Source organism: Humulus lupulus, chromosome 1 (genome assembly GCF_963169125.1).
Source record: "Humulus lupulus chromosome 1, drHumLupu1.1, whole genome shotgun sequence".
NCBI lineage: Eukaryota > Viridiplantae > Streptophyta > Magnoliopsida > Rosales > Cannabaceae > Humulus > Humulus lupulus.
Window position 1 is genome coordinate 73,778,556 of NC_084793.1, and position 15,008 is coordinate 73,793,563.

Genomic DNA, 15,008 nt, shown 5'->3' on the forward strand with positions numbered 1-15,008 from the left:
ATCTCAAAAGTATAAATGTCTCAACTCCAAATTCCTCACTGGCATTGAAAATATTTTTATGCGAAGGATAACACTCTTAAAGTTGGAAATGTAACAATTAACGCTCAACTTGAGAGAAAATAAACTTTTTAGGACAAACAATTTGAACAAGTATTGATCACAAGATAGACATATCAACTTATTGGAATTCAAATGATAAACAACCTTTGAGATTTACAAGAGAAAACTTATTGAATAACTATTACACAAAACAACAAAATAATAATAAAAAGATTTTTTTTTTACAGAATTACAAAATAATAAAGGTAAGTGTTGCTCTTGTTCTTTTTTTTTTTTTTCATTTTTCATTCTTTTTTCTTTTTTTTTTTGTACTTTTTTTTCTTCTTTTTTATTTAATTATTTTTTTCTCTTTTTTTTGACAAGAGGCAACACAAAAATAAAATAAAATTACAAAAAAATAAAATAAATAGAACACAAATTTAAAATTTATTACAAATGCTCATTCTTATATGAAAATTATCCCTATATTAAATGTCATGTTTTAAATTCCAAAAATTTGGCTTTACCAACTCAAATCATCAATAAAAGTTCAAAAAGTTGTTTTCTCAACTCTCACAACTCACCAAGAAATGAAAAAAATTTAACTTGAAATTTTTCTCAAGTATTTGTATTAACAACCGTTTTACCACATATTTGGAAAGTGCACAAAAGAACTTTGGCAATCACTTCTTAATAGCTAAACATCATAAAAAAAACTAACTCAAACCAACAGTTGTACTTATGCTTGGATAATTTTGAGAAAATTTGACTTATAAATTCAACAAGACAATAAGATTCTCCAAATGAATGCTCACCACCCCCAACCAAAAATCAAACAGTGTCCTCAATGTCAAAATGAATACTCAATGAAAAAGATAGTGAAAGAGAACACCCGGATGATGATAATGTCCATGAGGTGAGATCGGAAATAACCTGATAATGATACCTTGAAACAAAAAAAAGAAAAAAATGACAAACATACCAAAATAAAAGAAAGACAGAAAAAAAAAAATAAAGGAAAAACAAACAAACCATTTAGAATTCAAAGTGTATAAATTGGGTCCTTAAGAAGGACCTATTCAACGTGACTCACACTCTCAATGTAATGCTTCAGCCTTTGGCCATTGACTCTAAAAATTCTCTCATCGTTTGGGTCATTGACCTCAACAATACCATTGGGAAATACTTGTTTCACTACAAATGGACCAGTCCACCACAATCTCAATTTACCGGGGTGCAAGTGCAAACGAGAATCATATAGATACACTTTCAGATTTGGTTCAAAGTGTTTTCGCATGATCTATTTATCGTGAGCAACTTTCAACTTTGCTTTATAGATCCTGAAATTGTCATATGCATCATTTCTCAACTCCTCAATTTCAGACAATTGCAGTTTTCGATTGATACCTGCAGCATTAAGATCAAAGCTGAGGGCCTTGGTAGCCCAATAAGCTTTATGCTCGAGCTCGACAGGTAAATGACAGGATTTTCCAAAGACAAATCGATAGGGAGACATCCTAAGAGGGGATTTGAAAGCAGTTTGGTATGCCCATAGAGTGTCTAAAAGACGTGTAGACCAATCTTTGCGGTCGGGATTTACCGTCTTTTCCAAAATATGTTTTATCTCCCTGTTGGCCAACTTAGCTTGGCCATTAGTTTGTGGATGATAGTCGTTTGCAACTTTATGAAGTACATCGTACTTACGCATAAGAGCCTCAAAAGATCTATTGCAAAAGTGGGTGCCTTGATCACTGATGATAGCGTGAGGAGTACCGAACCTTGATAACACATTTTCTTTCAAGAATTTGACGACTGTAGCGTTATCATTAGTTCAACAGGGTATTGCCTCGACCCGTTTTGAAATATAATCCATAGCGAGAAGAATGTAAAGGTAGCCAAAAGAAGGTGGAAATGGTCCCATAAAGTCTTTCCCCCAACAATCAAATATTTCTATAACAAGAATTGGGTTCAAGGGCATCATGTGCCGATGGGACAAGGAACCTAACTTTTTGCACCCTATACATGAACGATAGAAATCATTGGTCTCTTTAAACAAAGTGGGCCAGTAAAGACTGCATTGTAAGATTTTTGCAGCATTTTTCTTCACAAAAGAGTGACCACCTCAAGCATCATTGTGGCAAAAATTCAGCACACTAGACACCTCATTGTCTTGGATGCATCTTCATCTTATTTGGTCGGGGCAATATTTGAATAAGTATGGGTCATCCAAAAATAAATTGCGCACCTTAACCAAAAATTTGCGTTTATCTTGTGAACTCCACTCAGAAGAAAGTTTATCTGTTACTAAGTAGTTAACAATGTGTGCATACCACGGCAACTTAGTAACAAAAAACAATTGTTCATCGGGGAAATCATCATGAATAGGTAGACCATCAGCAAGATGGCTGAATTCAAGTCGGAACAAATGGTCCACAACAAAATTTTCAACACCTTTCTTGTCTTTGATTGTTATATAAAATTCTTGCAAGAGAAGGATCCACCGTATTAATCGCGCCTTAGCATCCTTTTTGAAAAGGAGATACTTAAGGGCAGAGTGATCTGTGAAGATCGTAATAGGGGACCCAATAAGATAAGCTCAGAATTCATCAAGCGTAAAGACCACTGCAAGTAACTATTTTTCAGTATTGGAATAATTCATTTGAGCACTATTGAGAGTTCGACTTGCATAATAGACAACAAAGGGTTTCCCCTCCCTTCATTGTCTTAACACAGCTCCCACAACAAAGTTGATAGCGTCACACATTATTTCAAAAGGAAGACTCCAATCAGGTGATTGAAATATGGGAGCGGAAGTGAGTGAGGTTACAAGTGTTAAGAATGAATCCTCACACTTTGGTGTCCACTCAAAGATGACATCCTTGGCTAGTATGTTGTATAATGGATGAGAAATCATTGAAAAGTTTTGTATGAACCTCGGATAAAAACAAGCATGACCAAGGAATGACCTAATTTCTTTGATAGTCTTAGGGGCAGGAAATTTTGAGATGAGGTCAATTTTGGATTGATCAACCCGAATCCCTCTTTCAGAAACAATGTGGCCTAAGACTATGCCGGAAGATACCATAAAATGACACTTCTCCCAATTAAGCACAAGGTCCTTTTCAATGCATCGTTTTAAAACAACTTCAAGGTTGAGAAGGAAAGTATCAAAAGATTTTCCAAAGACGGTTAAGTCATCCATGAATACTTCCATAGATTTTTCAATCATGTCACCGAAGATAATCATCATGCATCTTTGGAAAGTAGTTGGTGCATTACACAACCCAAATGGAATACGCCTGAAAGCATAAGTGCCAAAAGGACAAGTGAAAGTGGTCTTTTCTTGATCCTCTAACACAATCTCGATTTGATAATAGCATGAATAGCCATCAAGAAAGCAATGGAAAGGATGACCAGCTACATGCTCAAGGATTTGATCAATGAATGGGAGCAGAAAATTATTTTTGCAGGAGGCAACAGTTAATTTTCTATAATCAATGCACATTCGCCATCCCGTCACAGTTCTTGTGGGGACAAGGACCCCTTTTTCATTTTGAACAACGGTGACACCCGATTTCTTGGGTACTTCCTGAGTGGGACTAACCCATTTGCTGCCGGCCACTAGATAAATGATACCAGCATCTAGCAATTTCAGAACTTCATTTTTCACGACTTCTTTCATTGTGGGGTTAAGTCGCCTTTGAGGATCCCTTCGAGGGATAGCCTCGTCCTCCAGATTGATTCAATGGGAGCAAGTTAAAGGGCTAATACCTTTGATATCATAAAGCATCCAACCTATCGCAAATTTATGCGTTTGCAGTAGCTTGAGTAACTGCAACTCTTAAGAATTTTGAAGGTTGGACGAGATGATAACTGGGAAGGTTTCACCATCTCCCAGGAAGACATGTTTTAAACCCTCAGGTAGTTGGGTCAATTGAATAATTGGAAACTCTTTTAGTAAAGTTTTTTGTTGTGCCCTCTCACGAGGTAGCTCTTCAAAACAAGGCTTCCAAAATTTTGTCCCTCAGTGTTGTGAGTCTTTATTATCAAAAATTGCAAGAGTGGACTCACTAAGGCCAGGACTTTCATAATCAGACAGAAGGATTTCATCAAGATTATCAAAATTGCTTCGCAATTGAATCTCCTTGGAAACTAGAGTTTCAATCATAAAAGTTTGGTAACACTCATCATCCTCTCGGGGTTGTTTTCCAATGTGGAAAATATTTACCTCTAGCATCATATTTCCAAACGATATCTTCATTAGACCATTCTGGCAATTGATTAAAGCATTTGTAGTAGCAAGGAATGGTCTTCAGAGGATAATAGTAATTTTTTACTCAATGTTTTCTATGGGTTGTGTATCAAGAACAAGAAAGTCCACGGGGTAATAGAATTTTTCAATTTGAACTAGAACATCTTCAACCGTACCCCGAGGCTTTTTGATGGAGCGGTTAGCAAGCTGCAGCACAACTGATGTTGGGTTCATTTCTCCAATACCAAGTTGTGAGTACACAAAGTAAGGCATGAGGTTTCCACTCGCGCTAAGATCATGTAACGACCCAAAATTACTGTTAAGGCTTAAAGGCCTTGATTAGTGTGTCAGGAGGGCACAGTTGGAAGTTATGTGAATTAATGGAAAAAAAATGCATGGTTATGTGACAAGCATGCTTATATGATTATTTGGATATATGTGATGCATGAATATGTGTACTAGTATGCATGTAGTCCCTGATTAGGTTATAAGGGCATATTTGTAATTTTGGCCCGATGAGGGCATAAATGTAGATGTTTGTGATAAATTGTTGAGACCACATTATTATGTGGATATATCAACAACTTGTGATTCAAGGCGATCCTAGTGAGCGGTTTAGCGGAGAAGTCACGGCGAGGATTTATACCCGGCTCGGGGTGAGTCTGGGGGTATTTCTGGGAATTTGAGAAGTATATTGGAGATTATTTGATATTGAGAAATATAATTGATGATTAGTTAGGTATCGGGAAGTAAGCGGTAAATATTAAAAACACTCGAGGAATTAGCGGGAATTGGGAGTAATGACCAAAATGCCCTTAGAGTGATTTAAATGTTTAGTTATTATTGGGAGGGAAATATGGTCATTTGGCTTAATAGGGGATAAGTATTACTCAATCTTTATGGATTTAGTGGAATGTGTAGGGAATGAAAGTGGAAGCTGAAAGAACGAGAAGAGAAGGAAAGAAAGAAGGAAAAACAGGGGACTATCTCTCTCTTTGTCAGTTAGGCCATTTTTCACCATTCTTTGTGAATTTTGGAGCTGGAGCCTCAAAGTAAGCTCAGGCTGGAGCTTAGGGCTAAAGACCTTGGTGAGGCTAATAGAGCTAGCAGGGGTTAGCCACTCAATTGAGGTAAGTTTCAAGATTTCCTGATGTGTTTTTCTGAGTTTTATTGAGATGGTTTCTAAGCTTGAGTTTTGGATGGAATAAAGGGAAATAAGCTTGAGAAGTTGAAGGGCTTGAGGCTGGTTGGATGCTAGAGATGACTTAAGGTCGAAATTCTCCATAGGAGGTAACAAATTCTGGCTTTGAAGTTCTAAGTTTCTGAGTTTCTAGTTGAATCTTTGAGTTCTTGGGTTCAATGTTTGTTTTCTTAGTTTGATGATGCATGTGGTTAATTCTTGTGTTATTGGGTTGTGTGGGGTGAGATATAGGTGATGGTAGACTCAATTTGGTGTGTAGTTGAGGTTTGGAAGGGTTCCAAGGGGTTTTGATTTGAGGAAAATTGAAGGAAGAAAAACAGGGTGTTGCTGGTCTGTGACTAGCGCTGTAGCGCTAGCCTTTGGGCTCTACCACGCTAGGATTGGGTTTCCTGGTGCTTTTGGTTCTGTTTGTAGCGATATAGCACCCTCTTTATAGCGCTGTAGCACTACCCTGTTTCCAGAAGAGGATTTTTGGGTTATTTCTTAGGGTTTTTGCCCAGGGGCTTGGGATTTGATTCCACCACCCCATTTGGTGGAATTAGGGCTTCCCAAGGGCTCGGGTTTGGTCCCGAGGTTAGGTTTTGGTATTGAAGTTTGGTGTTGATATTAATTTATGGCCGTGACTAGGTATGCACTAGGGCTCGGACTGGACCGTGCTTGAGGGTCAAACTGAACAAAGCTATTGGAATCTGAAGGTAAGAAAACTGCACCCGGTTATGTGACTGTAATGGGACTAAGGGCTCCCTATATCTGTAAGATGTCATAGATGGTATTATGCCATGGGACATGTGATAAACGGCCTAAGGGTGCCGTAAATAATATTTGCGCACAGGGCGCGGCTCGGCCACTGGTAGCTGAGGACAGCTTAATATTCATTGTGCTGGGTTTAAGCGGGCCGGAGTCAGTTGGATAAACAGAGGGTGCGACCTAAGGTCGTTAACCCTGGTTATCATACGTGATTTGATTATTGGTATGAAATGATGTACTTAGTATGTTGAATACTTGATTAATGTGAATATCTGGAATGTTGAGTGTATGAGTATATTGTATGGGTTATCTGGTTGTTTGTTTGATGATTATGCTATGTAATTGTGTTTTCTTGCTGCGCCTTGGCTCACGAGTGCTACGTGGTGCAGGTAAAGGCAAGAGCAAAGTGGACCAATCCTGAGTTGGAGAGCTTTGGGGCTGAATGTACATAGTCAGCTGATCGGCCGCCACGGTCGAGGAGTGACACAGGACGGGAAAAGCCTAAATGTCTGTTTTGCCCTTAGAGTGGCTAGTAGCTGTACTTTTGTTCTGAATTTTTTTTTGTAAACTGTCTTTCAAATGTTATTACTTTTGGGATCCCATGTACTAAAATATCCAAGTGTATGAAAAGTAACTTTTGTGGCCAAACTCTTTTAACCCTAGCTCAATTATAGTTTTAGTGACACGTTTTTAACTAAATGACTTGATTAGCAAGTCTCGCACATTTCTAAACACACAGTGTAACGGTCTTGGCTATCCAGGGCGTTATAGATCAAGTAAAGCTTGGCTGACTTCATGAGTCCTAATTTGGCAAGAAATGGTGGGACAATCGGGATCTTTGTATTTCGGTGGTGTCTTTTGTTGAATCACTGCACTCACTTGCTCAATTAAGAAAGTAGTCTTCTTGACATGATGCTTCCTTTTTGCAGTGCATAAATCATTGATGATTTTGGCATAAGCCGACACTTGTTTTATGATGTGAAGCAAAGGAAGCTTAATCTTCACTTGTGTCAAGTGCTTAAGGATTTCAGCTCGATTATCAAGAATTTTCCCAATAGGTTTCAAAGCCTGAGGGAATGGAACTTTCGCAAAAGCATTAGGTGGTGCACTCACAGGAATATCATTTGGAGTGTTTGAAGTAGTGGTCTTAATGGATGGATCTTCTAAAGTTTGACAACTTCTAGTTGTAATGGCATTGACCTCCTTAACATTTTGATCGTTGGAGTTGGAGGATTGGGCCATATGTTTCCCTCGTGCATTCAATAGAGGCTGAGAAGGAATTTTTCCTTTTTCAAAAATAGCCAAGGATCCAGTAAATTTTGAAAATTGGCTTTTAATTTCCTTGATTTCTTCCATCATTTTGCGATTTAATTTGGTTTGTTCCTCTATGAATGCATGAAGGGTATTCACAAGAGAATTCCTTTGTGGATGAGCATTGTATTGAGGCGCAGAATACGCCTTTGGTGGTTGAGCTTGATGCTAATTTCTCCATTGGTTTCCAGATGACCGAGCTTGGTTGGAATCTCTCAAACTGAAATTTGGGTGGTTTCTCCAACCAGTGTTGTACGTATGAGAGAATGGCATGTTATATACCCCTTAGGCATTGCATTGCTCCTCATAAACCCCTCTCATTTCATTTAAAGCTAAGCAATGCTTAGCTGAATGCTCTGTCCCTCCACAAACAAAACAAGGTTCTTGTGGTTCCACTTGAGCAATCATGTGCGATTTTTGGCCATTTATCTTCATTAAGACCTCAAACTTCTTTTTCAAAGATTCGAGTTGGGCCTTAACACTATCCTCTTCTCGAAGTTGATAGATCCCAGATGGTTTGTGATGGCTGGTGCTATATGTAGCATTTGGACCAGTCCAGGTGTGAGATTTTTTTGCAGTTTCTTTGAGATATTCAAGAGCATCGTCTGGCTCATTTTCGAGGAATTCACCATTTCATAACATTTCTACAAAATTGGTGTTCACGACTTGTGAGGCCTTCATAGAAGTAACTGACCAAACCCCGATTCTCATAGCCATGGTGAAGACACTGATTTAACAGAACTTTGAATCTTTCCCAGACTTGATAGAACGTTTCATTTTCTTTTTGAGAAAATATGGAAATCTGTTGTTTTAGGCTGTTGGTCTTATGGCTAGGTAAGTGTTTCAAAAGGAAAGATTTGGTCATTTCCTCCCATGTTCCAATAGACATAGGTCTCAAAGAGTCTAACCAACTTTTGGCTTGGTTTTTCAAGGAGAAGGGGAAGAACTTTAGTCGCACATAATCAATATTTTCATCTCGGTTATAGAACATGGCTACTACCTCCTCAAATTTTCTAATATGCACGTATGGGATTTTGTTTTCTATTCCATGAAATGTGGGCAAGAGTTGAATCATGCCAGGTTTAAAGTCTAATACGGGCATATTAGGAGGGAATATAATCTATGAAGGCGTGGAAATGCAAGTAGGATGGATCTAGTCATTGAGAGTTCTTGGTTGGATTTCATAATTGTGAGCCATTGCAAATGGATTATTACCAACTATGGTGTGTGAGGAAGCAGGAATGGTGGAAGGAGTTCAAGAAGGTGTAGTGGATGAATTGGAAGAAGTTTCACTAGAAGTTTCATGATGATTTATCCACTCTCGAAAATGAGAATTAAATTATTTTATGTTTTTTTTTTAATATTTTTTGTTAAACTTGTTCCCAGATAGATTTGGATGTTTAGGGGTGATCTCCAACACTTTACTAAAGCTCCTCAAGGTTACTGAGTAAGTATGTAGGATCACAAGTTAAACATTTTCGACCAAATAACTTTTAACCAAAGTAAAATTGCTTATTTTGAAATAACAAGCTTGATTTCCTTATAGTAATAAGTTAAAAAATGTAATAGTGCAAAATGTATATGCTCGAAATGTTCCCAGGCCGATTAGGAAGGTTGCCAAGGTACCTTTTTAGACCCACACTTGCCTTAGACAGAACTCCCCGAGGTTCCCAAGTAAGTGTGAAGGGTAACACTATCACAAACTTTATTTATCAACCAATCTTTCTAGACAGAGCAATATCATTTTTTACCATTTGTAATATCATACACTTGTTCCCAATACTAAGCGTTTTATGATTAAAATTTTATGAACAATCTTATTCTTTTTTTTTTTTTAAGGAAAACATAAATTCTAAGGAAAAATAAGACAAAGAGAAAGAAAAGTCTAAACTAAGGAACCTAAAGTAACAAAATAATAAACACAGAAATAAAGTAAAGAGAGAAAGCAACTACTTAACAATATTAATCAAGTAAGATGTAATTTTCTTTTAATTTTTAAGGAAGTAAACATAAAACAACAAGCTTAATTTTTTTTTTTACAAATATTTATTAAACTAAGAAAATAAAAAAAATTAACAAAAAGAAATGAAATTAGAATTAACTAAAAAGAAAATGAAATTAGATAACTAAATTTTTTGTTTTTTTTATATATTTTTTACGTTAAGTATATATATAAGTTTTTTAACATATGTATAATTTTTTTTGTATTGAAAAGAAAAAGAAAATAATAAATATATATACAATTTTTTTACGTTTTTTTCTACTTATATATATCTTTTATATAAAAAAAAATGTGTAGATAGCGGAAATTCTTGGTTTTAACATTTTTTTTATTTTTTTTCCGTTAACTTTAACGAAATATTCTTATATTTAACAGAATATTATTATATTTAATGGTATATTGTAAATATGATTTAAACTTAAATAAAAATAAATAAATAAATAAACAAATTAAAATATAATGTTTTTGAGATATTGATTTAAACTTAAATAAAATTAAATAAATAAATAATGAAAAAAAATTAAAATATGATATTTTTGAGATATTTTACAATGATAGCTATTTGAAAATGATAAAACCATACATTTTATAACTTAAATAAAATTTAGTTAAACTTAAATTTAAACTTGACGTATTATAATAATATCATATTAAACATATAATATAATATAATCTACTATCAACTAACAACAAACTTAAGTTTAAAATCCACGTATAATATTAATATTATATTAAACATATAATATATAATCTCTTTTGTCACTACTAAATTAAAAAATTAGAACAAACATAAACTTAAATAAAAATTAATTAACTAATTAAAATAGTTGATGCATGTATACTACTCTACACTATGACTTTTTCTATTATTAATTTCTTTTTAAATATTATTGTAATTTATATACATATGTCATGTAGTCATGTAAATATATATGTATATATCTATGTTAATGTTGTATTTAAATGTCATATATGTAGAGATTATTGATATCAATATTTATATATACTATAGAACTATCATTCATTCAATAAATTCAATATTATATATTTTAAAAAAAAATAAACCAATTTTTATTAAAATTATAGACAAGATTTTGTCATAATTTTTTAAATACATTTATGTCATACATTATATCAAATATCTTTTATTTATTTTTATGATATTGTTTATTTATTTAAAATTTATATGATATTAAAAAATATAATAAAATTAAATACATGTTTGAATAAGCATGTTTACAACTTTAAAATTAAGCAAACGTGCATTGCACGTTACTTCTACATAGTACAAAAAAAATGTGTAGATAACAAAAATTCTTGGTTTGTTTTGTTAACTTTAACGGAATATTCTAAATATTTAATGGAATATACCTTTAAAACTAACTTAAAAATATATATCTCTATCAATTATATTAATATAAATTAAAATATTATAAAATATCATTATTATAATAATATTTAATATAAGACTACATATAAAATAATTATATTAATATAAATTCAAATTGAAATGTTATTGTTTACCGAGTTTTTCGAAAACTAGAAATAAGTTATGAAGTAAGAGATGGAAAGAAAGGATAAAAGATAGACAATCACAGTTTTTACGTGGTTGGGGCGTTAATGAACCTTAGTCCACGAGTTACTGGTATATATATAAATATATATATGTATGTTTATATATATACTAAGTAGACGGTGTGTTTTGTGTTTTTTCAAGAACAAAGTAATTTTAAAAAAAAAAATTAGTTTGATAATATTTTTATATGGTAGTATTTTTTAAATAACTAAACTCCATAACATATATTTGAAGTTGAAAAATCATAAAAATGTATAATATGATTGAAAAAGAAAAATTGTTGTCATATTATGTGAACAAATTATTTGAATCAATATCCTATATTGATGAGTGCATCTTGTGTTTTTTCAACTTTTAAAAAAAAAAATTCCACCCTTTTTAAGATACATAAATTTAAAATTTTTAAGATCATCTAGTTTTTAATTTGAATTGATTAAATTCTAGAACATTGGAGAGGTTATGTAATGAAATAGGATATGGTTAATACGAAAATTTATAATAATAGGATGATAACTAAAACTATGTAATAGAATGTAGATACATGCATTACATTAATTTAATCTTGCCAATATTAGTAATTCTGTAAATAAAATGAAATCTTAGACATTTAGGTTATGGTATCTAATTAATTATTTAAAAATCCATTTAAGCATACTTAAATATATTTTGCATACATAAATAGTAAAATGTATCTTGCACAACTATTTTTTTTCAATAAAAAACATCTGCATGAAGTACAATACATCAACTAATCAAATTAATAAATTATTAATGAAAGAGTATATATCATAAGTTGTTTTGATTTACTTAAAAATAATCTATAAATAAATTCAAATATTAGTAATTTTAAAAAAATTATATATATTTGTAAGGAAAAAAAACAAAACTAACAATTTTATGAAAAATTAATATATAAATTAATTATAATGATTTTAGTAATTTTAGATGACAATTTTTTTAAATAAATTTTCTATATGTATAATTATAAGTAACGTAATTTAAAAAGAATAACAACAATTATTTATAAGAATTCTTTTAGTTCTTTTACAATCCTATAAAAGCTCCATCTCTCCAATTATTTCTCATTTTCTTATTACGTGGATTGTTTCTCTAAAAACACATCTCTCCTAATTAATTAAATCAATAATATATAAGGTTATTTCTAACTTATAACATTTACTTTTGTAACTATATTCAAATATTCTTTTGTAATAAATATTGTATTCAAATATTACATTTTTTAACATTTTTTTTGTAGCAACATAAAGCCCAAGCCCACATTTTGTTAGGGATTTGTTTCTTCTCTTCTCTTACACGGTCAATTCCCTACAACAATTACACAGACTTTCACCACCTTTTCTCTTGCGATATCTCAATTTGACTGACACCATTTCTATTTCCTTGTCTCCCTCACTCTGCCACCCTCTCTCGCTCGCCGTCTCCCTCACCTAGTCCGTTGTACCCTCTCTCGTCATTGACCTCCTCTCGAAATCTCTATCCAGTGGCACCACAACATGTTAGTTTTTGCAAGTCTTTTTCCTCTCAAATCAAAAAATCAGTCGACCTCTCTCCATCAATTCGACAGTGTTGCTCGCAATCAAGAAGCATTAAGTTGTTGCTGTAGTAAGTTTATCTCTCTTGTTCTAGTTTGGTTTCTCTGCTCGCGTTTTTGGGCATTTTTTATCTTTTGCTTTCTTTTTGTTTTGGTTTTGTCAGTGTATTCTTATTCTGAATTTTTGTTTTCCTAATTTTTTATGTTTTAGTGTTTTCTTTTGTTGAGTAGTTTTCATTTTTTTGGTTGTTGAGATTTCTTTGTTTTCAGGGATTGAGTTCGGGCTCATGTCTGCTGTCACGGCCATATGCACTTCTCTCCATGGATTTGTGAGTATTTCTTTCTTTGTATCTATCTCTTTGTGGTTAGTTTTGTAGATGATGATGGTGGTTGTAGCACTGCCATTTTTTTGTTTCGAGGTTTTCTTGTATGCTTTTTTTTGTCTAGGTTTTGCTATTTTGGTTTATGAGTTTTTTTTTGTCACTTTTTCTGTTTGGGTGTTTGCAGATGGTGATGATGGTGTGTGCTTTTGCTTGAATCACTAATCAAAGATGTGGTTTTCTTTTGGGTTTGGTTTACACGAAGAAAGCTAATTTGAAATGTTGTTATATACCAAAGTGAAATTTAAATGCTATAATCATAGTAAATGCAATTAAACTAACTTTTGTATTGTTCCTTGAATTCCTTACAGATGAGACCCTATTTCGATAATAAATCTTAAAGAAAAAAAATTACAGAAGGAGTGGGTTAGTTTTTGTGAATTGATGAATTTGAATGGTATATTTGTAATACTATTTGTTCAACTGAAATTAATATGAGATTCTAACGAATCTTGTTTAGAAGGGTGAGATCATTTTTCTTTATTTGTACTTTCTCTTGTAAATGTGAAAGGTTGTGTACTCTTGAAATGTTGCATTGCTTGGTTATGAAAAGATGCAATTGTTGTTGAAGAAGCAACTGTTATAATTGGATGACTAATTGACAAGTATTATTAGAGAACTTTTTTTTTTTTGGAACATATTCTGTTAAAACATACTACTTTTTGTTAAACATACGAAATTCTGTTAAGTATACTAAAATTTGTTTCATAACCATTTATATAATAAGTAAGATATATATATAATTTTTTTTACAGAGTTTTTTTTTCAAATATGTAACTAAACTTTTTTTTAATATTCAAATTAATTGAAAATTAGCATATAAAAAAATACAACACAAACAAGTGGAAGAACTCTATGCTAACACAACATTCATACCAACAAAAATACAAATAAAAATTCCACTAAAACTCTTGAAAAATTACCTCCCATGGAATGGTGCCAAAATTTGTTTAACGCTCACAACGTGCATCCACTAAGCGGTGGTTGTAGAAAAGATCAGGCGGTTGATTCCACAAGGAGGTAACTAAGAGCAAAAATATTAGTAGAAAATAAATACAAAAGGTTAGTGAAATATAATGAAAGGGAAATGGATTTATGCTTTTTGGTTTGAGAATTTGATTGTAAAATAAAGAAAATAAAAATAAGATGTAATCCAAGATTAGAGAATAGAAAGGCATCAAGAGTCACCCATATGCATTGTTTAGCTATTTAGATCTTTGATTCATGAAATTTACACAAACAAATAGTTCACATCCCAACTACTTATTTGGAGGATTTAACATTAAAGTGCATGCATACTTCACAAAAATATATTTGAGCAAATATGTTCTTACTTTGGAAGCAATATGTTAATCTTATGAAAAATCTAAGAATGACACTATACCATTAGGCCATAATGCAATAAAAGATTAAACATAAAACTAAGCATCAATGTTATTTATACTAACTTTAAATACATATAAAAAACATGACTAATTCTATATATAATATTAGCAACAAAAAAAAAAGATGAAGAAGATGATAGAATAACATAAATTACTCAAATGTATAAACTTTAAAGACACATATATTGAATCAAAAATATAAATAACATCACTTTGCATATGGTTACATCCCTAACCATCAAAGGAAGATTATGCCATTATGCACATCATTCTCACAAAAATTCAATAAAGAAATATAAGAAGAAAAATGAGAGGAAATTTTGCTATAGTTTCTTTACTCTAAAAATAACCTCCCAAATAGATAAAAAAAAGCTCTTATTTATAGAGCCTAAAAAGGACTAAATAAAATAAATAAATAAAGAAGATTTTGGGGTTTGCAAATAAATATAATATCAATAATCAAATCTGATTATTTAAAATCAGATTATATTATTAATATTATCATATATAGTGTTATCAAGGATACTTTTGGCATTTACATTGCATGAGAGTTGAGTGTGAGC

General features: G+C 32.4%; 1 long non-coding RNA gene and 1 other non-coding gene across 3 annotated transcripts; both read left to right on the forward strand.

Moving 5' to 3' along the window:
* The first annotated feature begins 8,261 nt into the window (after positions 1-8,261).
* LOC133813617 (small nucleolar RNA R71) lies at positions 8,262-8,367 on the forward strand. The gene has a single exon (XR_009884625.1). It is a non-coding gene; the product is annotated as a small nucleolar RNA R71 (small nucleolar RNA).
* A 4,086-nt stretch (positions 8,368-12,453) lies between these two features.
* Positions 12,454-13,543, forward strand: LOC133804278 (uncharacterized). Of its 2 annotated transcripts, XR_009878425.1 has the most exons (3): positions 12,454-12,751; positions 12,951-13,009; positions 13,188-13,543. It is a non-coding gene; the product is annotated as an uncharacterized LOC133804278 (long non-coding RNA). The 2 variants fall into 2 exon arrangements; XR_009878407.1 differs by having other exon boundaries at positions 12,951-13,543.
* Positions 13,544-15,008: the final 1,465 nt, after the last annotated feature.